This window comes from Macrobrachium nipponense, chromosome 24, assembly GCF_015104395.2.
Source record: "Macrobrachium nipponense isolate FS-2020 chromosome 24, ASM1510439v2, whole genome shotgun sequence".
NCBI classification, from domain to species: Eukaryota; Metazoa; Arthropoda; class Malacostraca; order Decapoda; family Palaemonidae; genus Macrobrachium; species Macrobrachium nipponense.
In genome coordinates, this window is record NC_061091.1 from 48300165 (window position 1) to 48328074 (window position 27910).

At 41.1% G+C, this 27910-nt stretch overlaps 1 protein-coding gene across 5 annotated transcripts in view; it reads right to left on the bottom strand.

Moving 5' to 3' along the window:
- LOC135205606 (guanine nucleotide-binding protein G(I)/G(S)/G(T) subunit beta-1) overlaps positions 1 to 27910 on the bottom strand; it is a 115420-nt gene that overhangs the window by 19040 nt on the left and 68470 nt on the right. The window lies entirely within an intron of this gene.

The following is a 27910-nucleotide window of genomic DNA, read 5'->3' on the forward strand; positions in this document are numbered from 1 at the left end:
ATCAAAATTCTTACTTTTGAGAGAGAGAGAGAGAGAGAGAGAGAGAGAGAGAGAGAGAGAGAGAGAGAGAGAGAGAGAGAGAGAGAGCATCTGACATATCCTCCAACAAACCATTCAGTAGATACAACCCACTTTATATTACACAACGTATATGCAGCGATGGCTTGAGTGATGGAAGCCGAAAGTAATGGAATACCCGAAGAAAATAGACATTAAGAAAAAATTAAATAAAATAGTAAACATAAAAATAAATAGAAATAAGAAGGGTGGGCAGTACCGTAAAGGAAGCGATAGGTTATTCAGCACAGTCTCTTTGAAACTCTGGAAATAACATCGAGTGTGAAGGCTGATGTTCACTGTACTATTTAGTTTAAAATATTATAACTTCCAATTTCAAGTATTTCTGGGAAAACGTATCCAATCATTTTCAGTGAAGCCGACACATGATATTGCGGATTATGTCCTTCAGTCTAATATATATATTAGGTTTAACTTAAAAGAGAGAGAGAGAGAGAGAGAGAGAGAGAGAGAGAGAGAGAGAGAGAGAGAGAGAGAGAGAGAGAGATTCACGTCGTGACTTCCTCTCAAAACATTGTAAGTGTGGAAGAAATAACAGTTCTCAAATATTCATCTTAGACGTAGTACATGGACGTTTATCGTTTGAAGAAGTGATTCCGGTCTTCTGAAGAAAAGAAAATATAATTATAAAAGACTCTCCTAATTAGGTTATCATATCAATCGCGCTGAAATGACTTCAGAAGGGGCCAACATGAGAACACCAATGCTCACAGGCATTTGAGCCCAAAATTTAACCTCTATCAACCCCTCTTCCTTCTACAGTCAATGAGATATATATAGTTCCACTTCCTCGAGCTCTGCTATGGTGTTGTTAATACATGTGTCAAGAGTTGCTGTTAGTTTGTTTAACGAGAGAGAGAGAGAGAGAGAGAGAGAGAGAGAGAGAGAGAGAGAGAGAGAGAGAGAGAGAGAGAGAGAGAGAGTTTAACTTTCAATGAAGCCTCAAGGAAGATGAAAAGAAACAACGAGTTACTTGATTTTATTAAAAGAAAATACCGAGATGTCTTTGTCTGTCCGCCCTCTGATCTAAAAGCTACCGAGGCTAGCGGGCTGCAAATTGGTATCCACCCTCCACAATCACCAAACATACCAAATTGCAGCCCTCTTACCTCAGCAGTTTTTATTTTAAGGTTAAAGTTATCCATGATCGTGCGTCTGGCACCGCTATGTGACAACACAGGCCACCACCTGGATGTGGCTGAAAGTTTCATGGGCCGTGGCTAAGAGTTTCATATTGCATTATACGATGTACAAAAAGGTCGATTTAAGTTTTTTTTTTTTTATAAATTTTACTCGATGAAGTGTATATATATATAATCCATCATTTCAATCAAGGGGATCTTACTCCCACAACGTTTTTTCCCTATAGATTTATGAATACCACCAGTATAACAATATACATTTATCAGACGTGTTAAAAATGAAATATATCTATGAAGCCGCTCAAATTTCACACTGAAATCAATAACCCAGTCCTATTGCCAAGCTGAAATCATTCTATAAACCAGTTCGTAAGTCAAACACTACCAAATCATCTGTGAACCTGTGATGTGTCAACTAAAAAATCTATAAATGATTCTACGTGTTACAACTAAAATCAGCTTCTGGTCAGTTAGCACGAGTTCATCAAAATTTCAGACCATACCAGTGAAACATGTTCCAAATTAAAAGTCAATGTAAGAACAAGACTAAACATTGAACACAACCAATGTACTAGTTCACGGGATCAACTACCTCTATGAACCGGCCCAAATACCAAACTAAAACCTATGAACCAGGCCCTGAGTCGATCCAAAATTTATGAACCGGTTCTTGTGTCAAATCAAAATCTATGAACCAGTCAAAATGTCAAACAAAAATACATGAACCTGTCCATGCGCCAAACTGAAATCAGACATGAACCAACCTAATTATCAAACTAAAACACATGATACAGTCCATAAACTATTAAAAAAAAAAAAAAGGTCAAACAAAATAAACCAATCAACCAGTGCAAATATGAAACCAGAATCTCTGAACCATTTCAGCCCATGAACTAGTCCACGTGGCAAACTAAAATATCAAGAACTAGTAAAAAAGAAAAAAAATCCTAAGGCTGATCCTGTGTCAAACTAATCGCAAAAGCGGTATGTATGTATGTAAGTGTATGTATGTATGTATGTATATGTAGTATATGTATGTATAATATATATATATATATATATAGATATATATATATATATATATATATGATATATATATAAAGTCCAGCAAGTGTGGAAAAAATAAGCCCAACACGATCTTTTGAATGAAGAACCAATAAACCAATAAGGGGCTGGGGATCACAGATGAATATGGTACCATTATTATCCGAACCGTATTTCCATCGCGATAAGCTTCCGCTGTTTCCAACATGATTTAAAAGCCATAGAAAAATTCATCAATTTATTATTTCTGTACAATGATTCAAGCACCGTCTCTCCTCATCATCATTGTGAATGTTTATGATGACCACCATCTTCGCAAAGTCAGACGCTAGACATAGAATCCATCTCTCCTATTTGCAGCAACTGCCACGAATCGGACTCGCCTCTGTTCTGCCTTGCTCATTTCACACGCAAGTCCTCTCAATGAAATCATTCTCAGAAAATAGTCCAAATCTCGGAAGAGATGTCATATTTCAATATAAGTGACTGCATACTGGCTTCTTGGATCAGAAGTGGAAAAAGGATCCTTAGGGATCTCTCGGAATGGAGAAGGATGATGGGGCTTTTACAGTCTTGAACAAACCATATACCGACTTCACAATTTGTAATGTCCATCATGAACCATCATCAAACTTGGAGGTGGAACTGCCTCTGGTATGACCTCTATTCACTTGGCAATGAGAATCAAATGGTGATTTGTTTACAGCTGAATCCAACTTCAGAGATCTTCAATACATGCGGCTTGGGGCTTCTCTTTCTCGTTTCTCCAGTCTCCAAAAGCCAACACCCCCCTTAAAATAACTTTTTTTTAAATAGCCAAAGGCCCCATCTCAAGCTCTGGAGCGAATTTAAATATAAATTACAATAAACTGGACGAAAATTACACTAGCTACGAAAGTGATTTCCACACGACAGAAGAAACTTCACTAGAATGAAATTGAATAATTGATAAAATATTCGTATCCACAGACCACTTCATCATTTCTAGCTGCTTGTAACAAAACGTGAGTACTACTTACAAATGAGAAGAAATACATACTCAAACTGTTACTATGGCTACGATGAGAGAGAGAGAGAGAGAGAGAGAGAGAGAGAGAGAGAGAGAGAATTACGTCATCTACCGCTCAAATATCCAGACTGAGATCGGATTCTCATCTATGGCATTATCTGTAGTATGTATATCATCTGAAATCATATAGGTAATTCTTTTATTATATACTCTCTCAAGTCTTTATCAAGAAAACACGAGAGAGAGAGAGAGAGAGAGAGAGAGAGAGAGAGAGAGAGAGAGAGAGAGGCAAAACGCGCATACGTGAAGGAAGGCACGAGGAGCGGAAGTCGCAAAATGCACCGCGTGCATGTGAAGGAAGGAGCGACCTAGCAAGTAAGTGTGTGTGTGTGTGTGTGTGTGTGTGCGCAGGAGTAAGGGTGATGATGAGGAGTTGAGGAGGAAGAAGGGAGGATGGAAGAGGAGGTCGACGACGACGTGGAAGAGGGGAAAGGGGAGGGGGGGGAGGGAGGGGAGGAGTGCCACTGGTGTACAAATGTCAGGGGGGCACCACCGACGTTGCCATGGCAACGCAGCGTCGATATCGCGCGTCCGTCCAACACCACCACCATCGCCGCCGCCGCCTTCACCTTCACCACCACGATTTCTTCACCCACAAAACTCCCTCATTGCCAACATTCATTCCTCTCACCACCATTTGCTTCTCAAATGCATCAGCTATTATAGACTTGAAATATCAATATCAAACCCCGTTTCACCTACTAGAACGAAATCCCAGCCAAATGCTTTCTCCATTTTAAAGGACAGGCAAACAAACACGCTCACCAACACATACACACAAACACACACACACTAAAGCCTTCCGCTGGTGCAGATGAGTTGGAGTTGGGCTGGGGTTGGTAGGGGGTTGAGGGGAACCAGACCACGCTAGTCATGAGGTAGAGGCCTTCAGACGTTACCTCTGGTGCACCTTATCTCGAGTTACACCACTCTCTCTCTCTCTCTCTCTCTCTCTCTCTCTCTCTCGTGGAGCGACTTGTTTTGTCTCTAAGTCAGGTCGAAATAGACGAAATTATATCTTGACAAAATTCTTTTAAAACGAATTGCGCAATTTAAGTATCAATATCTAAGGTATTCATTTTTTTAATGCTTCATCTTGAAGAGAAAGTATCCTTTGGCACAAGAATCTGCTACTCCTCAAGTCAATGATTTATGCCCCATTTTCGGTTTGCAGAGAGAGAGAGAGAGAGAGAGAGAAAGAGAGAGAGAGAGATGGAAGTCTGCACTCGGCAGTCTCCCTCAGCGAGGGCAGACGACAGAGGGAGGGAGGGAGGGAGGGAGGGAGGGAGGACTCCTCAAGGGGTGACCCCGACCTTGGCTAGAGCCCAGCCGGGGGGCCTCATCGTGATTATCGTGGTTAATGGCAAATGACGGAGAGCCTCTTTACTGGCACCGTATACTACATCCTCCGGTATTGAACGTTATACGGCCACTGGGGTACTTTCAGTAAGCTGTCATTGCTACCAGATATAGTAAAACTGTATGAATATGAAAAATATCGATAGGAAGCAATAAAATGTAGGCAATGATCACTCCAAATGATCACATCGGTACTGCATACCTTACAGACACGGTATAAATGTAGTACATATTACTGGCTACATATGAGATTAGACCAAACTCGGGACTTGGCACTCAACTATACACATACATAGGTCTTTGAAATGCAACAACACAAGGCAATGGCATTTGTTACAATACCGACAGCTTCGCAGTGTGCTCTACAAATGGTATGAGGGAATGAGGTACGCGGACATGTCCGATATTGGCACTAATACTGAGAAGTTGTTACCAACACTGGATGTGACGATACACCAGTGCAGTAAACAAAGATTGGGCAATGAATAATAATCATATATGCAAATATTCCTGTTTATTTGTATAAAATGATCTGTTGCTTTTACCGTGAGAGCTAGCTATGGAAATGACGGTGATCCTTTATTGACTAGCGCCTCAGAATGAAGACGAATTATAAATAACAATTGTACTATAAAAGGGGCAACAAAGTCGGTAAACGGCAAATATAATCCTCAGTAGGACTTTGTCGACCTACCAGTGGCCAGTAGGGCTTCTAGCCAATGATCCTTATTTAAATTTGCAAAATAAAGTCCATTTGTCCGAGCTTCAGACTTGACGTCTCTCGACCTTGTCACAAGACCGCTATTTTGGGGGATCTGTTGCACTTTCCCTGTAACCGTGACGTTTCCGTTCCCACATCTTCACAAAGCCATGTACGCACTGTGCATCCATCCTTCATTTGCATGGCCAATTTGGGGAGAAGCAACACCTACACGAAACTTCCCAACAAGGACAAGTTGAACGCGGTAGATATTCCCCTATAAAAATTTGGGAACACTACTGACGAGCTGCGACAGAGGTCAATAATATGACCGATGAAAATAAATATGAAAAGGTTATAGTTAGAAAGAACGCACAGTACAAGGTGCCCAGTACTCAAGTCAATATAGCTAAGGTGAACGAAGCTCAAGAGGAGATAAAGAACATATTCCCAAATACGCTGCTGATGTTTAAAAAGCGGCCTCATCAGGGGGTGGCACTGGGGTGTTAGGGCAGCTACAGGTCAAAAATGGATCGCTGCGCAGATGACTATGGAATGACTGCACAAATCTTAGTGAATGGATCGTGTACAGCACTGCAAAGGTACCAAAGAATGGGGATCTGACTGACTAGTAATTCTAGCGGCAAAGCACTAGCGTCGGTCGTTATGAAAATATTCCGTTTGCTTTTACTCAATAAATTGGATAAACTGATACATACAGAGATGAATAAGATGGTTTTGGAAAAGGCAGGAGTTGCACAGACCAACTGTGTCAGGACATACTGTGCACCAGTGTCTAGAATATAGTTATACTGTGCGCTAATGTCTGGAAGTTATAGTGCTGTACACCAGCGTCTGGAAGTTATAAATACACTTCTGAAGGATTTTGTGGATTTCAACGGCATTTGACAGCCAAGATCAATAACAAAGAAAGTCTTGGGTCATTAAAGAATGGTACGAGGGAATACTATCTCACCTTAGCTGTTCCCCCTTCTCATTCTATTCTGCAAAAATCGGTCGGAGATGAAAGAGAAGGTTTACATCGGAGGATTGACAAACTTGACAATCTTAAAATATGCATATAAATGTTGCTTTCATCAGCGAAGCTCTACGAGATTTATAAAACTGAGTTAACAAAATGGCTGATATCTACAGATGAGACTTGGAGAACAATCTACCAAAAAACGAAGTCATCAGAACAGAGTACGTAGTACACACAAAGGGATGAAATAACGGTATGTTATACAGCTTCTCTCGAGTAAGAATTTCGTGAGACTGAAAAAGGGCAAACCAATCGACGGACAGGCCGACTCACTAACAATTGGGAATCAAAGAGACTGATAGTGCAAAAAAGGGTAGATTTTGCATAAGTATAGTACAGCCAAATTGCTGTATGACACCAAATCATGGGGTACATATGAATCTAAAAGATTTTGACGAATTCAAAATAAAGATTTAAGAAATTGAATAGAAGTCAAGATAGAAGACGAGTTAAAAATGATAATATAACTTTGGGGTGTACCTTAAATTTAAGTGATAACCATATGAATGGGGGATGGCAGAGGAGTGGACATGTCCTCCGCTGCATTCAAGGGAGAACTGCACGCGGCAGTGTCTGTCAGCTGGACTCCAGCGGGGACAAGAAGGGTCGTAACTCGTAAGGCCCCACCTTGCTTCGAAGTGCACTCTGACGCAAGACGCTGGAGATGAGTGACAGATCAGGCACAGGAAAGACATGAAAGGCGGAATTTCACGACGACCGTTTGCGTCACGCGGTGCTCGAGGCAATGGTGATAAAAAGCAGTTGAAACGTAGATTGTTTCCAGTAACAACAATAACCCAGCACTGCAACACCTGCCACAAGACGTGCGCAAGCATGCCACTGGCTTGGACAACTCTTAGGAAACCAGAACATGTTATCACAAAGGCCTTCATACCAAAATCCATATAGGAGAGCTGACAAAAAGAGCAAACCCACCTGCATCATCAGATAAGGAAAAACCATCAACATGCATGGCACTTCTTACAACAATATGCATCCACGCTCTACACAAAAAGACCAGATGTACTATCGCTTTGTACAAATGCAATGGAACGAGTATATGTTGCATTCTTACACAAGGGATAACACATCATTAAAAGTACACGGCAAAGACCTGTATAACTGAAACTTATGGGTCACGTGTGCAATACATTAACTTTATACAAGAGTCAAATGTATATTAACACTAGAGTTAAAGTTAATATCGAGATTATATATTATAATAATAATAATAATAATAATAATAATAATAATAATAATAATAATAATAATCAGGATAACAGCCGCTTCTAAATCCATCCTTCAAACACGACAGTAAATTTGTGGGGGGTGGGGGGAGATATCCCTTCACTCTTCTCAGCAACAAATTTAGAGTATTAAAGAAAAGCCATTCAAAACAAAGAACCGACTGACACAAGTTTACTACAGTTAAATAATAAGAGTGAGAGTTTCATACGTTTCGAAACTTTACAATGGGCGACATAAGTGTTGTTGGTGGATGTCTTCCCATGTTTGGACTCTTCTAGATGCGAATGGCGGCCTTGGTATTCTGGTGGGAATACCACAGGCAACTGCTTCCGAGGTGCTCTTCGAAAAATGTCTCTTCTGACTTCAAAATCAAGGAACCTGACGTAAATACTGCGCGTATGTATGTATGTATACCCGACGCATAGGTAGGTATCCAGGTCTACTGCAGTAAACATCCGAGTTGCGAACCACCAACTTCCCTCACACGTTGTCCAAAGACTGTCAACACTAATATAAAACATCTGCAAGAAAATATGACTCAAGCTCTCACAAACAGACTCGGCTCTACATTTGGAAAAAGTAACCGATACATGGGATACATTTATTCCCTATCCGATACCACCGGAATAACAATCATTCCTTTCCATCAGAAGGCATAACTGAATCTGAACATTATGCGTCACATTAGCTGGAGTCAACACAAACACCTTCGTCTTTCCTTTCCTTTCCTTTGAGTACTGATTTCAATCTGCTGGTGTTCATTTCCTTGTTTTTTGTCAACGGACTGTACGCATCTTTACTTACGAGTTATATGTACTCTCCGTTTTCATTGATGGTCACATCATTGTGTTGGGAAATGTCAGGAAACTTCATGCTGTCTATGTTCGGTGAAAAACAAATCTTTTCATGGCTTTAGGAAAACATAATAGAGTTAACACTCATCTCGCAGGTATCCCGTGTCAATCTGCTTTGCATCAGCTACTGAACGCCATAGTCAGATCTGACTTTCGAAATGGTACACTTAGATTTGCAAACTGCCTGAATCTTTGAAATGGCCAGTAGCACTGTATTTGTTTCGTGTGAGAGAGAGAGAGAGAGAGAGAGAGAGAGAGAGAGAGAGAGAGAGAGAGAGAGAGAGAGAATCATACGTAGTATCTTTCAGTACAAAAAAACAATCCCGTCCGTTCTTACGCAGCTGTCAATGTTATCCTCAAGAAGAGGAGATCGAATCATTTATAAATGAGGTTTCACTCAAGGGGAAGCCATAGTTTGAACGCCAATTCCTTTCTCGGAACAAAGACGTCATTCTTAAAAGACAGAGGCCAAACAATCGTACCTTTCACGATACATACTTGTCTTTAAATCCGCGAGTTCGGCGAGATGCTTTGCATTATTTTCAATGTGTACTCTATGAAGGATGATTTCCACCCATTTAAAGGGTGAAGGATTACCTCGTCAAGATATCATCCCAATGGCTGACTTGTGACAGTTAGGGAGAGGCAGTATGTCGGCCTGACTGCGGACCTGACTGATATCAGGTGCCAGACCAGGTTAGAACTGCGCCTAATACCTACCCGGGCATCATCAAGTACCAGCAGCATCGTCGGCAGGATAACAGAAAACTTATTTCTCAATTAATATGTACAGCACTTGAATGACTGACGCTGGAAGAAGGGCAAAGAAGGAGCCAACTCGACGAGTTACAGGCATAAGAACGAATGACGAAGAGGGAGCAATTTCGGTTGCATTACGGCACTCAAATGTCGTTCAAATTTTAAAGTATATCTTAGTTGCACCAGACCGCTCAGCTGATTAACAAGTCTCCTAGGGCTGGCCCGAAGGATTAGATATTTCTACGTGGCTAGGAACCAACTGGTTACTCAGCAACGGGACCTACAGCTTATTGTGGGATCCGAACCACATCGAGAAATGAATTTCTATCACCAGAAATAAATTCCCCAGATTCCACGCTGGCAGAGCGGGGAATCGAACCCGGACCCTGAGATCGGTAGTTGATCACGTAACCGGCTCGTCCAACGAGGTATTATAACATGCCGTGATTTCCCCACGACTGCTCAAACTTAGTGGGATATAACCGTGTTGGTTATGGTTAGTTCTTTTAAGGTGGGTACACACGTGAGAGCCGAACCTTGTATGCGTAACCGAGTTACGCATATACGGTGTGTCAAAATGTAGAGGACGAACCGTAACCACGTTAAGCACGTAACTTCATTTCAATCCACTGCGATCACCAGTCTGTCTCTGTCAGGGTTGTTTACCGACGATGGCCACCATGCAAGTAGCAGCTGCCGCGTACATTTATACACATTATTTAACGAAGATGAAGCGAAATAAAAGAAGATGGAGGCAATCAAGGTTATATACTAGAAGGGTAGAATACAGTGGTCGGGAATTACTCGCTGACTTGAGATTCCAAGAAGTTTCTGGCCACAGTGAAGTCTTTTCTTCGTAATAGCTAATAAATTGAAGGACCTCTTCGTCACTTCAATCAGCCATGGTAGACATATACGTCGTACTGACTGACTGACCAAAACAAGGGACTCTACTATGGACGGTCTTGTTCATAGTCGGTGTTAACAAGTTCAGCAACCTCTGTTGTTACGCGTGTCATACAGGTCCCGTCCACACATGGCGTAACGTTCAAAGAGACCTCCCTTTGATGCGGGGCCCAAAAACCGACAATTGGCGGGACGGAGGGCGAACCGAGCCTCGAACCTCGCGGGTTCGGGGTTCGGGTTCGAGGAACCGTCCACACTTGCGTTTTTGTTACAAGAATCGGTTACAATACAAGGTTCGGTTCGCACGTGTGTACCCACCTCCGTCAACATCAACGGGTCTCTCCGCAAAGGTTGGTCAAGCGCTTCCTGCTTCTCTTTGATGAGGTACAAGACAGACTTCTGCTTTCTTGTCTTGAAACAATTCATCCCAATCTACGACGACAGAAATAGCTTGGCTTTGACCCAGTCTGCCTTATGGAAGTTGCAAGCTCATAAAAATGATAGCAGATTTTGAGTGACGTGGTCACTGGCATTTACTATAAAAAAATATATAAAATAAAAGCAGTTCTAATAGCGCTGAAGCTTGCTGTTCAATGTCTTGCTACCGGGGTACGAGTATGATCATATGTGAAAAATGGCAGAATATTTACCTCTTTTGACTGCGCAGTGGAGAGAGAGAGAGAGAGAGAGAGAGAGAGAGAGAGAGAGAAGAGACTGTAGCTATCGGCTTTGACCCCAAACTCCCCGATACAGCTGCCACAACAAGACTACTTGGGATTCAAAGCAGCGCACAAACGCGCTCCATGACACGTGCACGCAATCACCCACCCACCGCCTACGCGCCTAAAACCACAGCACAGATCCAAGAAGAAGAACGATGATATCTATAGATTCACATTTGATTGGGTCAGTCAGTATCGAACATCGGATTCCTTCCCGAACACATTCCTATGGTTTCTATTTTGGTCACCTAGATGCTAAAGGCGTCTTCTTCTTCTTCTGTGTGTACTCGGACGATGAAACAGAAGAGAAACAAAACCTGAACTGACGGAGGAACCGGAATGAGGGAATGAGGGAGATGAGGAATTGAGGGCGAGTTAGTTATTGCTTATGATACGCCCTAAAAACCCCTCCCCCCAACCCTTCCTCCCTCTCCCTCTCCCTCCTCCTCCAACCACCCGCATCCAATTCGCCAACAACGACCCTCTTCATCCTGCTTCTTTTAGCCTGGTATCTCCACCGAAGGATCATCATCACCATCACCATCATCATCATCATCTCCGAGTGATGCTCAGTTCGTCTGGTCTCATCTCCCTACTTTCCCTCGTTAGGTCGTTAGAGTCCGTCATCTCATTTTAGCGCTTTATTTCTAGAGGTGAACTACTTTCGATTTACCTACAATGCCTTTGCAATGTCTCTTCGCCTCCAGCTGCCTTGGTTTCTGCCTTCGACTTCTCATGCGTTCCCTGCGGTTTCTTCTCACCAACTGCCTAGCGCCAACCTCAAGTTTTTCCCATTTTCAAATCTTATTTAGAAGACTTTCGCAATGTGACTCAGTAGACCCCGTCATCTCTTCCTCCTGATTATTATTATTATTATTATTATTATTAATAAACTGCACTATATGAATTGCGTCCAACTCCAGAATGGGGTCGTAGAATCGTCAAGGAGCATTAGTGGTTTTAGCAGGGAAGAAAATGAGCATTACAAGAAACACCGACGGAGAAGCAGCTGCTGACTGACGGGTACCACAGAGACGGAGTCAATATGGAAACGTTACGGATTTATGATACTGTATGAGCAGCTTGTCAAAATATGTGGGCGGGAGAATGACGAGTCTGGTGTACAAACGGACCTGAGACAAGGGTCTCTTATGCTTCTGGGGTTGTTTCACATTTTTATGAACCAAGTGATGAGAGGAGAATAACCTTCAAATAAAAACTACTGAGGCTAGAGGGCTGCAATTTGGTAAGTTTGATGACTGGAGGGTGAATGATCAACATACCCATTTGCAGGCCTCGAGCCTCAGTAGTTTTGAAGATCTGAGGGCGGACGGACAGAAAAAGTCATCAATAGTTTTCTTTTACAGCGAACTAAAAAAGGGTTGTGAATGGTGTGTGGAATGGCACGAGTTCCAGATGAACAGTACTGATAGGGGACAGCGAAGAGGAACTACATAAATTAGAGAAAGCTCACGAGAGTGCATGACGGTAGGAACTTTAAATGAGCACGAGTACGGTTATGAGGGTAAAATAGAAGCTCAGAAGATACAGCAATGAGTGTCATTATGGATGGAGAAAGAATAGCAGTAGTTGATTCACGCAAGTATTTTGGGGTAAATATATCTAATGATGACGCCAGAAGAATCGTCACCGAATAGGCGAAATATGGAAGGTACCAGGATGGGGGCAAAATAGAAACCAACTTTGTATAGGATGAATATTGATGACAGGAAAAGGATGAAGCCACAAAGATGAATTGTTTGCACGGCTGTGTGGCATAGGGACTGACACGGCAAGATCACCATGAGTGAGCTTAAGGATGATAAATGCTGATCGGGTGGTGAAAAGGACAAAATCCTGAAGTTAGGAGAAGAAGACAACTACAAAGTGGTGGACAGATGTAGGAAATAAAACAAAGGAGAAGACGGGTCTCAAAATCAGAGAGACAATAGTCCGTGTCAAGGATGGTAGAGGGCTCGACAATCTGGCCAAGAGCCATTTTATTACAATTTTGAAGTGGCTCTTTGTGTCCTGGAAATTATCTGCACAAAAGGTTCAACCAAAACGAGGCAGTTACAAAGCAATAACAACAATACTTAGGGCCCATCCACACCCAAAGGTTGTGGTTGTAACAAACTGGATAGAGACGCCTGTACACTTGGCCCAATGTTCAAGGAATGATGATTTCATCTTTTGAATACAAGCACCTCTGGATTACAGCGCACGCACACTTTTACATTCATGGACTACCGATTCATAATTTTAAAAGAAAGGGATTACATGTTTAAAAAAAATAAATCAATCAATAACAAATGACGTTAACACAGCTCCCACCATTAACTACGCCAACCCTTAACTATGGCAAATGAAACCTTTCATCATCAAAACATTATTCAATCAACATACATCAAAGGTTCATGACCAATATTATCCAGAGAGAGAGAGAGAGAGAGAGAGAGAGAGAGAGAGAGAGAGAGAGAGAGAGAGAGAGAGAGAGAGACGTAGTGTTACGATTTAAATGAAATAAAAATGATTCGAGACGTGCTTTAAGAAAATTTTCAAACCGCCGAACCGTGGAAATGTATTAATGCAGAAAATGAAAGTAACAAACGAAGAAAATAGCAGCAAAGCGTATGACACATAAGTTCTTCTCTCTGTAAGCTAATCATCCACAGCATTTAATAAATAAACACTGTACTGGTGTTACGGCAACATTTCAAAATTCCCGAAGTGCGTGTTTAGAGAGAGAGAGAGAGAGAGAGAGAGAGAGAGAGAGAGAGAGAGAGAGAGAGAGAGACTATGGGGGGAGGGGAGGGAAGGGGTGCAAATGTGCAACACATCCAATATCAATATTTTACCACACTTAGTGGCAATGGCTCCCCTAACATCATGGTCTTTAAGAGCTGGTGGCACTTCTATTCCAAATTCTCCCTTCACCTTCCTTACGAGAGAAGGAACCAGCACCACAACCCTAATCAAACAGCTAAGTAATGGGAAGAGAGAGAGAGAGAGAGAGAGAGAGAGAGAGAGAGAACATTTCAATGTCTGTGGAGAATAATTTCGAGGCGAAACCTACTTGCAAAGCGTCATAGAATCACTTTGGGATTCTTTGTTCTAGGATTAAAGAAAATGGCTACGACAAATCATTTCTGATAACACACTAAATAAATAGAACAAAGAAGAGAGAGAAGCAATGGAAGGTGAGAAAAATGAAACACAGCAGGATAAGGGGGGTACTGGATGGATAGATCGGTATTGGGGAAGGGGGGGGGGGGGTAAAGCAGCGTCATCACTTACGTCATAACTGGGATCTCACACCCTCCCCTTAACCGGCAAATCCTTCCCCATCACACGCTCTAACCCTACTATACGATTGCTCTCTCTCTCTCTCTCTCTCTCTCTCTCTCTCTCTCTCTATTTTACTTCTTCAGCAGGGATTGAGCTTAAACAAAATCCTGCCATTTCGACAAAGGCACCTGAGAGAGAGAGAGAGAGAGTGGGGGGATGGGGGAGGGGGGTAGATAAGGACCCTACGTTGGCAGCCTATAGCTAAATGTCCTCCTTGGAACAGAAAAGCTCCCGGGAAGGAGAGCTTGGAGGCCCTCGACCGAATTCTAGCTCTGCTACCGGATCCAAATTTCGGACAAAGCGCTCACCAGAGAAAAGCCGCGTGTGATAAATGACATTGTATTTTGTGAAGTATTCGTTAAGAATAATGGTACTGTATAGCAATTCCATATAAGGGCGGGTGCGCGTGTCAATGTAAGGAAAGGTAATCTCGAAGTTTGCCGGCGGACGGAATGCGGAGGAGCCTTAGCCGATGTGACATATCCGGTCATTCCAGGCGGACGGGAGGAGCTGCTGGGCGAAGGAAGGAAGGAAGGAAGAGAGGAGGATGCAGGTTAAACATCCCAAAGTTTGCAGATAATATCAAAACTATCAACACAACTAGTCACTGTACCACAAAAAGGCCGCAACTCTCATTCATAAACGAGAGAAATTCATGATCACAACAGCTGAACAAGATACACAACTAAGGAAAAAAATCAAGGCACGCACAGATGATATCAATGATGACACGACAGCACACTAGGACACAAATAGGAAACTGCCTTTCTCATGTGAAGATGATAAAATTTTCAATAAACTAGGAAACAATACAACACACAATGATCAATTATTTGCCTCTTTCCCAAAAGGCGGCCCCATTTTTACCCAGAGAGTCGAAGCAATTTCTTAGCCTAGCCCGGCCCCTTTCCCAAAGTATCAGAGCCCTTACACTCCAATTCCTAATTGTGCAACAAAACAAATGAAGAGGATTTGCGCTCTCAATGCTACCACCTAAAGGCACTTCCCACTCGGATCTTCCATAGTGGACCCACTGCGTGAGAATAACCATGACAATATTTCCAAGTCAAAACCAGCACGAAACGAACTACCAAGCGAATTTCCAGTTTGAAGCCTGGCAGGCACCACACACTAAGAACAAATCCGATTTGACAACCAAAATGAGGAAAAATTGCACGTTAACCCTGTCAACATGTATAACTAAAATGAGAACTGAGAATTTTGTCGTACGCAGCGCCTCACGAGAATAATTATAATCAATGTTAATCCCAAGAGTGAGAAGTCTGAAGAACCACTGCGCGTGGCTATTTCTGTAAAAGGCCACTCAAATACTGAGGAGAGCTTCAGCGTTGCTCTTATAACTTCAAAGGTACCTAACATAACAGTTACATATCTATTTGTACATGAGCATGTTGAACAGGCAATTACTACATACGTCCATCAGTATATTTCAGGAAAAGACGTTACTTCCAATACAGATTGAATATCAAAATATGAACCCTTAAACCCCATATATATACTTTCAATATTTGAACATGTTCGAGAGAGAGAGAGAGAGAGAGAGAGAGAGAGAGAGAGAGAGAGAGAGAGAGAGAGAGCCAGCAGCGTGGTCGTGCAAGCCAGCCGGGTGTGGCAGCGAGTAGCTGGGTTTTCTTTCTTTCTTTCTCTCTCTCTCTCTCTTTCTCTCTGTCTGTCGTGTCTCTGTCTCGCCCGGTCGATATATGCAACACTCCAGACAGCCTCCCCCTAAACAAAAAGAAATCGCGGCCATTCCCAAACTAAATTCTAGTTTTCGGTAGAATCCAACATGGAGAATGATTAGATATTTCATCATTCTGAAGATGTCGAGATGAGGTCATTTCATATTTTTACCTGACTGTAACTTCCGCGGGTAATGACGGAAAGAATTGTCGATCATTTCCATTCAAACGGAGTACGCACTATTTCTTCACGATACAAGAAAATGTCGACTTCATTACTATATGCAGTTAACCTGACTGTAATTGCTGTAAAACTATTCCACAACACCGTCAGCGTCTATCATCTCACACTTTCCCAGGTACAAACTAATTCTTATTCTGCAACTTCAATATTCCTTCACACGAAATTCCATAAAAAAAATTCTTTTGTCACGTAAATGAAGTTTAGAAGTCAATTCAAATGCAACTGATTATTGCGATATCATAAAATTGAAGTCACAACCACTATAGTCGGACCATCTACGAAAATAGTCACATGGCCTCATTCCGACATATTCACGACCAAGCATATGAAAAGTACTTTCAAACAATTTATTAATCACTGAGAGAGAGAGAGAGAGAGAGAGAGAGAGAGAGAGAGAGAGAGAGAGAGAGAGAGAGAGAGAGAGAGAGAGGCTGTTTGCAACTTCTGGTGGCAGTTTATTCCATGGGTCACATATTCTGTATGTAAAAAAGTTCCCATAATGGGATGCGTTTCATCTCTTCAGTTCTAATTTCCATCCATTATTTCTGGTCTGGTTTTCGTTTAATGTAAATAGTTTACTGTCTACTTTTGTTGTTATGCCTTTCAGTATTTTGAATGTTTCAATAAATTGTCCTCGCAATCAGCGTACTTCTAAGCCATACATGTTCAATGTTCAAGCTCTCTAGTCGTCTTTGGAAACCTATTTGCCTGATGGATGGAATTAACTTTGTGGCTCTTGCTTTCACCCCTTCCAATCTATTTATATCCTTTCTTAGTGTTGGTGACCAAAACTGTACTGCATATTCAAGATGAGGTCGAGCTATTGAAGTGTAGAGCTGCAGCGCCGTTTCCTTGTTTCTGTATTTGAACTGCCTCTTTATGTATCCCACTAGTTTCTGTACCTTCTTTTCTGTTTTTATGCACTGATTTGTGGATGTCAATTCCTTGGTAATAATGACTCAAAGGTAGAACGATGTCTAGTATGTTGTTTCCTCTATTATAGTAGGTTTGTCAACCCATTGGTGGAGGAATTCATTTCTTTACAAAATCTAAGTCTCTTTCCTTTACGTTTGATGCGGAGATCATAGTGCCCCAGTGTATTGCTGCATTGACATCTTCCTTTATTATGCAGTTTGTTATTTCTTGTCCTAGTGGTGCATACTCCTCCTCATCGGACATTTGTGGTTGGTGGGAGGTCTGTTCACTGGTATTAGAGTTATCTTCTTCCCTAGACTATTTATAATGATGCCAATCACTTCTTGCAAGGTTGTAATTTTACACTATTGGACTGCGGTGGTCCCTGACATATAACATAACGCCTCCACCTTTTTTGTTGGGTCTATCTTTTTTTTAACAGTCTATATTCAGCTTTCTGGCACTCTTCTACGAGGTCTCTTGTTGCCTCTTGTATCCATGTTTCTGTGATACCTGTTATGTCTAATTCTTCACTTGCAACCAATGCTTTGAAGAGATCGACTTTGTTCCGAATAGATTGTGCATTAAACTGCGCCACTCTAAGAGACCTTTCTATCTTCTCTATTGTTCTCAGTTTTTATTTGCGACAGGCCAATAAAAAAAAAAAAACGACATAAATGGACTTCTAAGAGAAGCACCTTCTCCACAGTAGCAGCAGTAAAGCGCAAGAGCTAAAGAGCTATCTATAAGGGCCTAACCGCAAGAGATCATGAAAACTGCAGCGGACGTCTTGTCTAAAATTGGTTCCGTGACATTCAAAGGGTCCTCCTCCTCGGTGCACTTTTATCGAGCAGCCCCTCCCGTGCACCATGAAGACTTCGTCTGCGACCACTTCATCCAATAAATACGAGAAATGTTTCAACTGTTCTCCTTCGATTTGTAGTTTCATATTTGTCAATCGCACTGGGCGAGGGAGGGGGGGGGGGGACATTATGAAGAGCTAACTGATTTGCACATGTAATCTGCCGTCTCACAGAGTACGGCCATCGATTACAGAAATGTCTTTTTGTAACTCCTATTCGATTAATATCAATAAACAGAAATAAATTCTCAATCTTAAGAGGTAGATTTCCTCATTCTATACATATCTTTATCAATTCCTTCGTAACATTACATATGGTTAGAAAAGAGCAAAAACTATCCTTGTGAAGAAGCCGACATATTTCGACCATTTCTGAACCAAATACGAACAATGCTTCCCATTCTTCTTTAATATTCCTCTACTTTTCAATAGTAGAGACGTTGCAGATAGGTAGTACACAAATGGAGAAGGGAGAAAACACAAGAAAACATTCAGATAACAAAAGACAACCGAGAGCGTATCCAGGATCACGGACAAGAGAATGGCTACAACATAATATTACACACACACACACACACACAGCAAATCTGCCATAGCAAAATGTACAACTACAAAAATGTACCAAAACTCAAGTTGTCATCCAAGTACACACCAAACTACTTCTTTGACGCACATAAAATGACTACTATTTTGGTATAAGGTGGCAACGCTGTCCCAGCAGCCGGTAGAAGTACTAACATCATTTCACCAACAGAAAAGTTAATTGTCATCTTTCACAAAATACTGAAGCTTTCAATTGGCATTAAAAGCGACAAATCTTGTTTATCAAAAATGAATAGGAAAACACACACACACAAGATGGCAGTTTCTATTCTTTATACCAACAACAACACAATCAAACGCCTGTTGAGTATAGTAATCAAATTGAAACGAAATTCCTCAACGATGAAACTGTATAGAAAACAAACATTACCTCAAACAGAGTTGTGTCGTAATAAGATTTCCTTGGAAAAACGACCAAAACTCCACTGGAAGATTCAACGGGATCGACCAAATAGTAATACGAAGAAGTAGTACAAACAGGTGTCCAGCATCCCTATTTAGCTTCTTACAAAGATAAACGAACCCTAACGGGCGACAAAACAGCCGAATCGCCAAGCTCGTCAATTCGATGGCACGGCCTCCTAAAGTACAAGTTTTTCTTGTAATATTAAAACGACGACTTTATGACATCTAGCTGGTATCAGCGCTCCGGAAACCAGCCTTGAATATCGTAAAGGACATCTTCACAGAAGCAAGAAACTTGCTCACTCCCTCGCTCGCTCTCACTTCCGGTGCCCCTGTGATCCAACTATGGAGAACATATGAGCCACAAATGAATATATACCCGAAAGGCTGTGGTTGTGTTAACTGTTCTCATTTTCTTTTCATGAACTAACTAACTTATGTTTTAGTTATTTCTTGAGGGAGTGAAAATAAAAAACTATTATTCTCATTGGAGAATGTGTAAGAAATACATTCGAAATTCACTTATGTAATAGTACCTTTAAGGCGACTAAAACACACATTATGTATGTATGCGTGTGTGTGTATATATATATATATATATATATATATATATATATATATATATATATATATATATATATATATATATATATACAGAAATTGAAGCTTTCCATTAATCACGTTTCTTTAGTCAAGGGTTATCATAATTTTACGCGTATTTATCAGGAGTGTTTGGGGCTTACTATACATATAACGCAATAAATGTTGGTTCAATGAAGAAACTTCGTATATAAATTCAAAAGAAATCAACAAAAACGTCAGATTTATCCAGCACAACCTTAGTCGAGGTCTTCAAAATGTCAATGCCATAGGGGGTATCTTGGTATAATACCCTACGATAATTACTCCATCAACATGAAATGAAAGGTCAACCGCATTGCAAACTTCCTGTCAAGAGGCACAACAGATGACGCCAAATGACTACTATATTACTGACTGATGACTCGTTTACTAAGGATATATTATATATATATATATATATATATATATATATACTATATTATATATCATATATATATATATATATATATATATATAATATATCTATATATATCCTATTCTATCTATCTATCTATCTACTATCTATATATAGAGATAGCTATATATATATATATATACTATATAGATATAGATATATATATAGAATATATATATATATATATATATATATATATATATATATATATATATATATATATTTCCTCAACAGTTGGAACACTAGCTTCTCAGCAACTCACGGTCGAGTCCGACTGGACTTGGACTTGGAAGCAGTCTCCAGAAACCCTATTCTACTTCTGTTGACCAAAGCTATAAATTACGCAACTGATAGTTGCATAACAATGGCGAGTCGAAAGCAAAGTGAGGCAGGGCGTAGAGCTTGCAAACTCACTGTAAAAGACTTCCTAAACACCGAAGACGAACACACAGTTCGCAGCCAACTTCATCAAGAGGATTAAACGTAGGGTGAAACATTCGCCCTAAAGGACACTGAGAAGACAATACTGTATAGGAGAAACCAATCCCACCCCCCACCCCAGACTGACTGACTGACTGACCACGGAAACTACCTTGTGCTGGGCACTTCTGCCTGACCCTGACGAAGCGACCTCGGAATCAATAATACACCTTATCTGTCTCAACCCTTTATTATCTGCAGTAACTGCTCCTGCTGCTGCTGCTGCTGCTGCTGCTGCTTGTTGTTGTTGTTGTTGTTGTTGTTGCTGCTGCTGACCCTCTTTAACGATTCGGAGAAAAATGAGCCAACCAGAGGGCCACTGCTCTTCGGCACGAAATCTTGACACGATCTGCCGTTTTGGGATCGGATCCCAAGTGCGGCCACACACACACACACACACCAAAAGAAGATTGATCTCAAGCACCAAGTTCTGAAAATCAAAGCAATGTGTTTCCAGGACTTAGTTTCAATGGACACCATACTCATGGATACACTTCCACAACAGTATCTAGGTATGTCCACGCCATTAAATCATAACAAACAAACCAACTAAAACTAAAGTGAACCCAGACGTTTAAGCCACCTACGTTATAAAAAAAAAAAAAAAAAAAAAAAAAAAAAAAAAAACTAACCAAGAAGCTGTGAACTACACAAGTACTGCCAACACAAGATCGATTATGAAAACGCAACATGAAAATCCCGTCCACTAGACATCTGGACTACTGAAATATCAGCGTTATCAGTCTACTTTTATACGAATTCAGGTATAAACGAATTTTCCTAATAGTCACACTTCCGAGAGAGAGAGAGAGAGAGAGAGAGAGAGAGAGAGAGAGAGAGAGAGAGAGAGAGAGAGAGCGCTCCCCCAATACTTACCCATGATAACTTTAACTGTTAAACGAGTGTGCAAGAGTTTTGGGTGAAGGGCTTTTTGCATCGAACTCTCGACTGTATCTTGGACGACACCTTCAAAGGGATATGGCTCGTTCATGAGCGATGGTAGACAGAAACAAATGGTTTACGAATGCACCACCTTGGCTCTGTATATGTCGTAATGATGAAGTGTACACGGCCCTGTAGTACCCATACTAGAGTTCTTAAACTTTCAAAAATAGTTAACGCTGGAGCTAGTATTCCCCACCCCCCACAAAAAAGCTATTGAATCTAGCTCCTCATCTTCACCAAAGAAGCAAAGAAAGCCAAACGGAGGAATGAAATGTGGCCTGTAAAATGGATGAACACTGTCATGCAAGTTAGCGATGGCAGTATTTACTAGACACCTGAATTACAATATAATAAAACAAAACCAGAGTTGGAACCTAGGCGTGTTGCCAAGTTTTCACAGATCGTGAAACCTGGAGAGGAATATATATATATATATATATATTATATATATATATATATATATATATATATATATATATACACATACATACATACATATAATATATGACTGGTAAAGATGTTCTGTTACAACAGAATTCCACCTAATAAAATGAGCCCATAAAACACGCCAAAATATAGAGAGACAATACTATATTTCAGAGACTGCTCTGTCTCTCTTCAGTCTCTAAAGTATAGTATTTTCTCTCTATATTTTGGCGTTTTATGGGCTCCTTATATATATATATATAATATATATATATAATATATATATATATATATATATATATATATATATAAAATTCGCAATCCTATTTGTCCCCCTCTGAAAAAAAAAGTCCATTTGAATTCAAGGAGTGTACTGGCCCTCTTGAAGGCATCAGGCGTTTTCTCATTACGTTAAGTGGGTGTAGTTATGGCTGAGATGATGACGTGTGCGGTACAATGATTTTCTCTCTCAGCTCATAACAAGAAGAGTAACATTTACTGGATCAAACACACACACACACACACATTCACCCCCGGGTCAAATACGCCCGCACACACTCACACATATATATGTATATATATGTGTATGTACATATATCCACATACACAATATGCGTGATAACACCAACGAGGTGAAGCCGACACACTCATGGAAGAGAAGGGAAGGAAGACAAAACATTGATGACATTTTATAGCGAAGTGAGTGACAGGGGCATCGTCGCCCTATTCAAGCCGGGTCACTAAGAAATGGGGATGTTGATGCATAAAATCATCTTCACACAGCTGGAAATATTATAATAATAATAAAGCTCTTTGTCATAAACATGTCTGATAAAAATAAGCTCTAGGTAGGAGGGGACCAGTCGAATCCTTGGCCACACAAGTGAATTCAGCGCTTTTTGCTTTCTTGAGGGCAGCAGCAGTGGCCTGACCTCTGGACACCGCCCTCTCTCGCCATGGGAAGGAGGGAAGGAAGGAATGATGGAGGGGAGGGGTGCGTGTATCACAAACAAGCTCCATTTGGAGATTAAATTTGTCTCGAGAGTCAGGGGGGCGGAACACTGGCAATCTCAAGATAAAAAAAATGCGATAAACTACACTCAATTTCACATGGTACGTATGCACTGTGTGTGTAAGAAAAATATCCGGCATAAGAAAAGTGAACACGAACTCTGCGTCACAAGACTCGGGAAACTAGGATAACAAGAAGGATTCTATTCTGCTATCAACTGTTTCCAATACCGAAGATGTAAATTTTGTCAGATCAGGTTTCTTCTTCCACAGAATCTACTTGCATTCACTGACGCGAATACACGAGATCAGATTGGTGTCATGATCCTGCCCAAATAGATATATACCAGAACTGCTTCTAAATACAAACTACATGACTACGACTTATTGAGCTACAAAGAGGTGGAAATGATAATATGGTCTTCCATGTGACGCTTTGCTTTCTTCCATCTTCCTTCCATCTTCACTAAAGCGACAACTCACTCTCACTTTCTGTAGGAGTGGAAAACAATCCATATTTCACATCTATTAGACGCTGGGAATACAGAAGCAGGAAAGTCCCTTACATCTACCTCGAAAAATATCCCATTTCCATCAACATGAAGGAACTTAACAGCAAAAGAGATCCTACCTCATTCGTACTCTGGATATGAAATAAAAACTTGAAGTCGATGAAGAGAATAGAATGATTTCATCACATTTACAGCGTTTCCATCAGCCGGGGACGAATTCTATACTGTATCAAGGTAGATATATACTATAATGGGAAATGGGCTGAAGGATTACGTATGATGACGAAGACAACTGCATATGATTACTATCTGTATTATTGTTTTTATTGCCGTTGCTGAGTTCTTTATCTTCCTTCTTCAGTCAGGGCTTAACCTTTTCTGAGCCGTCATTGTTAACAAATCTCATGCTGGAACGTGCTCGTCTTCTGCTTGCAAAAATGTTAATACAAATAAACCAAACAGAATCTATGAAGTCCACGGTCATCGCATAAAAATATTTCGCCACCGAAACCCACAATATGAGAACAGTTCACTAACAATGTTATTATTGCCATCATTATCTAGAAAATGACTGACACGTGCGGAAATCATCTTGGTTGCTATTTAGATGATGAAAATCTAGCTTCAGCCCGATTCCCTAATGGACGAAAAATACACAGAAAAAAAATGGCGAAGGGAGGAACGTGTTAACGACGGAAAGGCGAAGTACAGCAATTAATGACCCAACTCCAAAAGAAATCACAGATATATTCGCCTCTTTATAAAAAGTCAAAAGGCATCAGCAGAGAAAGTCCAAGAAGTCCCGTAATGGACAGAAACAAGTCACCAACCACAGCAGATGACATACGTTTATTTCACAGGTTCATAATCAGCTGCGTTCACGACTGGCCAAGCCAAGCAAGTCACGCAAGGGGGAGGCATCATGGCCACAGGGACACTATGGGGGAGGGGGTGGGGGAATAAAGATTGCGTGGAAGAGAATACCAAGGGAATTCCCTTCTAGAGCGTCATAGAAGTCCGAGAGAAGGGCTTAGCTCTCTCTCTCTCTCTCTCTCTCTCTCTCTCTCTCTCTCTCTCTCTCCATCATCTATGCAGCCCAGAAGGGTAATAAACGTGGGTTCCAGTCGTAAGGCAGATCAGGGGTACATGCAATAGTATGTATTTTCACCTTTGGGACACGCCGACTGAAATCAAGACATGAGCACTGGAAAAAAAAAAATCATAATGATTATGTGACTCCTCAGGCTCGTGGCAGAAAATCACTAAAACACAAACCCCAAACCGGTGAAAATAAATTTTAATTCCAGCTGCCACTTACTTTCCGATGGAGGGATTTTCTTAGGGGGGAGAGAGAGAGAGAGAGAGAGAGAGAGAGAGAGAGAGAGAGAGAGAGAGAGAGAGGAGGGGGGGAGACGGGCAGACGTGTGGCGAGACAACAGGCTGAGGGGCCGGCCACCGCTACACCAATCGATAAAGATTTCAAACTCTACGGAAATACCGACCCGCCCCACGGACACGAACGCACGCACACTCGAATCCACACGTACACGAACATACATACCGATTACGCACACGCACATCCATACACACACATTTACGAACGCAACCACAAACACACGTAAAGATGAGCGTTCAGACAACTAAACACTGATACACACACACACACACACACACTCCCAGGAAGAATGCCCAATTTTCCTACCCATAAGCACATCGCAACCATCCATACACCTTTACCTATTTAGCATACACACACACACACGCGCACCAAGATGGCGCTATTGCTGCTGAGAGCTGCGATGATACCTACACCTACTTACCCTACACACCAATAACCACTCTCTCTCTCTCTCTCTCTCTCTCTCTCTCTCTCCTCCTCATGTGGTTTCTTGATTCCATTTTACCAACATTACATCAGGAGGAAACCATCTAACCTTCATATCCGCAATGATACATTTTAAGAATTTCTTGGCAAAAACATAAAAAGTAAATCTCTAAGAAATTCACGTTGCGTATCTTTTCACGTAATATTTCTGAAATTATGCTATGAAGGCAGTATTATATACATGTATGATTATTAAGATAACAACACTGTTTGATATAATTGTTATAAATCGATAAACACCAAAGTAATACTTATGTTCCTGATGACTTCAAACCAATGACAATTAAAGACTAATAATAAACATTATCATTATTATTATTATTATTATTAACACAACAACGTCAAGTACACCATCCTAGACCGGTCAAAATTACAAGTTTCGGAAACAGGCCATTCAAGAAAACTTCACAAAAGTCAAGCCATTCAAAATTTGAGCCTTCGAGTGATTGACTGAATGACTGACTGTTCTCTGGCACCAGGAATTGAGTCTCGGAAGCAAGCCAGGTGCGTGAAGACAAAATTTGAAAGACTTCAACGGTTTCAGCACCTATAAAGGATAATTGGCCACTCCCTGGTCACGGTTCCATAAACCACTTCCGTAACATCTGCTAAAACATCAGATGGGCAACGGTCTGTCTTCAGGAATACGTTACATAATGGAATATCCCACCGTTACCCTAAATCAATTTCCAGTTATGATTATTTTTCTCTTACTTAAATTAAGATACTATAGAACTACAGCATGAGTGGTCATTGATACCCGTATGGATTTTAAGAGGTCCAAACAGATGAAACAGAATTTCTCCACTTTGTATTTCATGAATGATTAGGAATGAAACTAATGCAGTTTTTTTTTTTTTTAGCCCGTATTTTTATGGTCAGTTTTCCATTCAGTAATTCCGATAGAACTGACGATCAGCTTCCTCTCAATCCAGGCACTCACTAGTGGGAAAGAAAGAAAAGAAAGAAAGAAAGAAAAAAAAAGTCTGATGCAGGTGGAGTACATTCCCCATAACTAAATCATGAATCTTGCGGCAGCTTTTAGCTCAACTGGGACATGACTCTACACTCAGAGTAATTACAAAGGGCGGGGGTTACGAAAAGTTCTCAACGAACGCCACAAGGTAGCAATTTCATTTAAATTCACATGACGGTGGCTGTCACGGGGACAATACCCTTATTTAGACAGCACGTAAATGAGATACCATATTCAACTTCAGCCAATACTTTCATGAGAGCACTGCAAGTACTCATCCGGATAAGCTTTGGTCTGCAACTGTCGTTACAGGAGATAATTTTTGGAGCGGAATATTATAACACTGGAGACAGTTCCGTTAACGTAACAAAAGACGTTGGGAACTATCAGTACAACTATCTGGGTTGCACAGACTCTCGATATTCAATGAAAATGAAAACTGGGCGAGAATGACTCAGGATAAGAGGAATTTGCATCTAACTTGGAGATGAACTCAGCACCGTGATACTTGAGAAAGACATTTAAGTGCCAGTTAAGAGGCACACCCGATTCATCAATCCCCCGACACCACCCATCGTCTTGCACTACAACTTCAAAGAAGAAGAAGAAGAAGAAGAAGAAGAAGACCCAGTACGAGGCTGGACACACGTGGATAAACGCCAACTCTTGTAAAATTAGAAGAGATATATCGTATCCAGTTTAAGTACCTCCTGACTGAGTGCTGTTGCTGCTATATCGGAGACGACCATCTACCAACTTCCCTATTCACGAAGAGCCGAGCGGGGGGGGGGGGGGGGGGGGGGAAATAAGGAAATGTTCTGGATCAGTTATTGACTTAACGGAGTTTTATTTCTGTTTTTCCTTTTACAAAAGGCAGTGAATGAGCAACTTTACGACCCATTCTAGCCCAGGCCCGAAGCACATCGAGATAAGGAAGCGATAGACCTTTCTTTCTCCTAAAAGAAGGGTAACGAGCCAGAAAAAAGAATATCTGCGAGATGTCCCGAGCTCTGCAGTACAGGTAAACAAGACACCGGACCTGGTCTTCCACGGACTACTGAATCTCGTGACAACATGGAGAAGGGGTGGCCCTACGAGTGTCACAGTGCCGCCGAAGAGCAGGAAGAACTCTTTCCCTTGAGCTCAAGGGAACTGCGATACAACTAACATGCATACAAATTCACAGAGCACAAATCACATCTCATACCTCGGGAATTCTGTTGCAGCATGATTATATATATATATATACACAAACATACATTCAAAGTACTGAAGGGGGTAGCCAGAAAATCTTACTTTCTTTGGAAGAGAGAGAAACAAGCTTAACGTGACTCAGTGTTATGCAATGTACAGGTTTCCAACTATGATGAGTGACTCATAAAACCAGTATAACGCTACAGCTTCACGTGTACGTGATAACAAGAGCTTCGAAGTTTCGCGAAGCAGAAAGGTGAAGGTTATGCTAAATGTTACCGCAAATGCATCTTCCAAAGAAAACTCTCTATAACTTGCCGATAGGCGAGTAACCTTATATACTTTGCGAATGCACAACCATGTTTAATGGGAAAACAATTTGAAACACCGATTAACAGAAACAAAAAACCGAAAATCTACACACAAAAACTTGGCAGCGGTATCC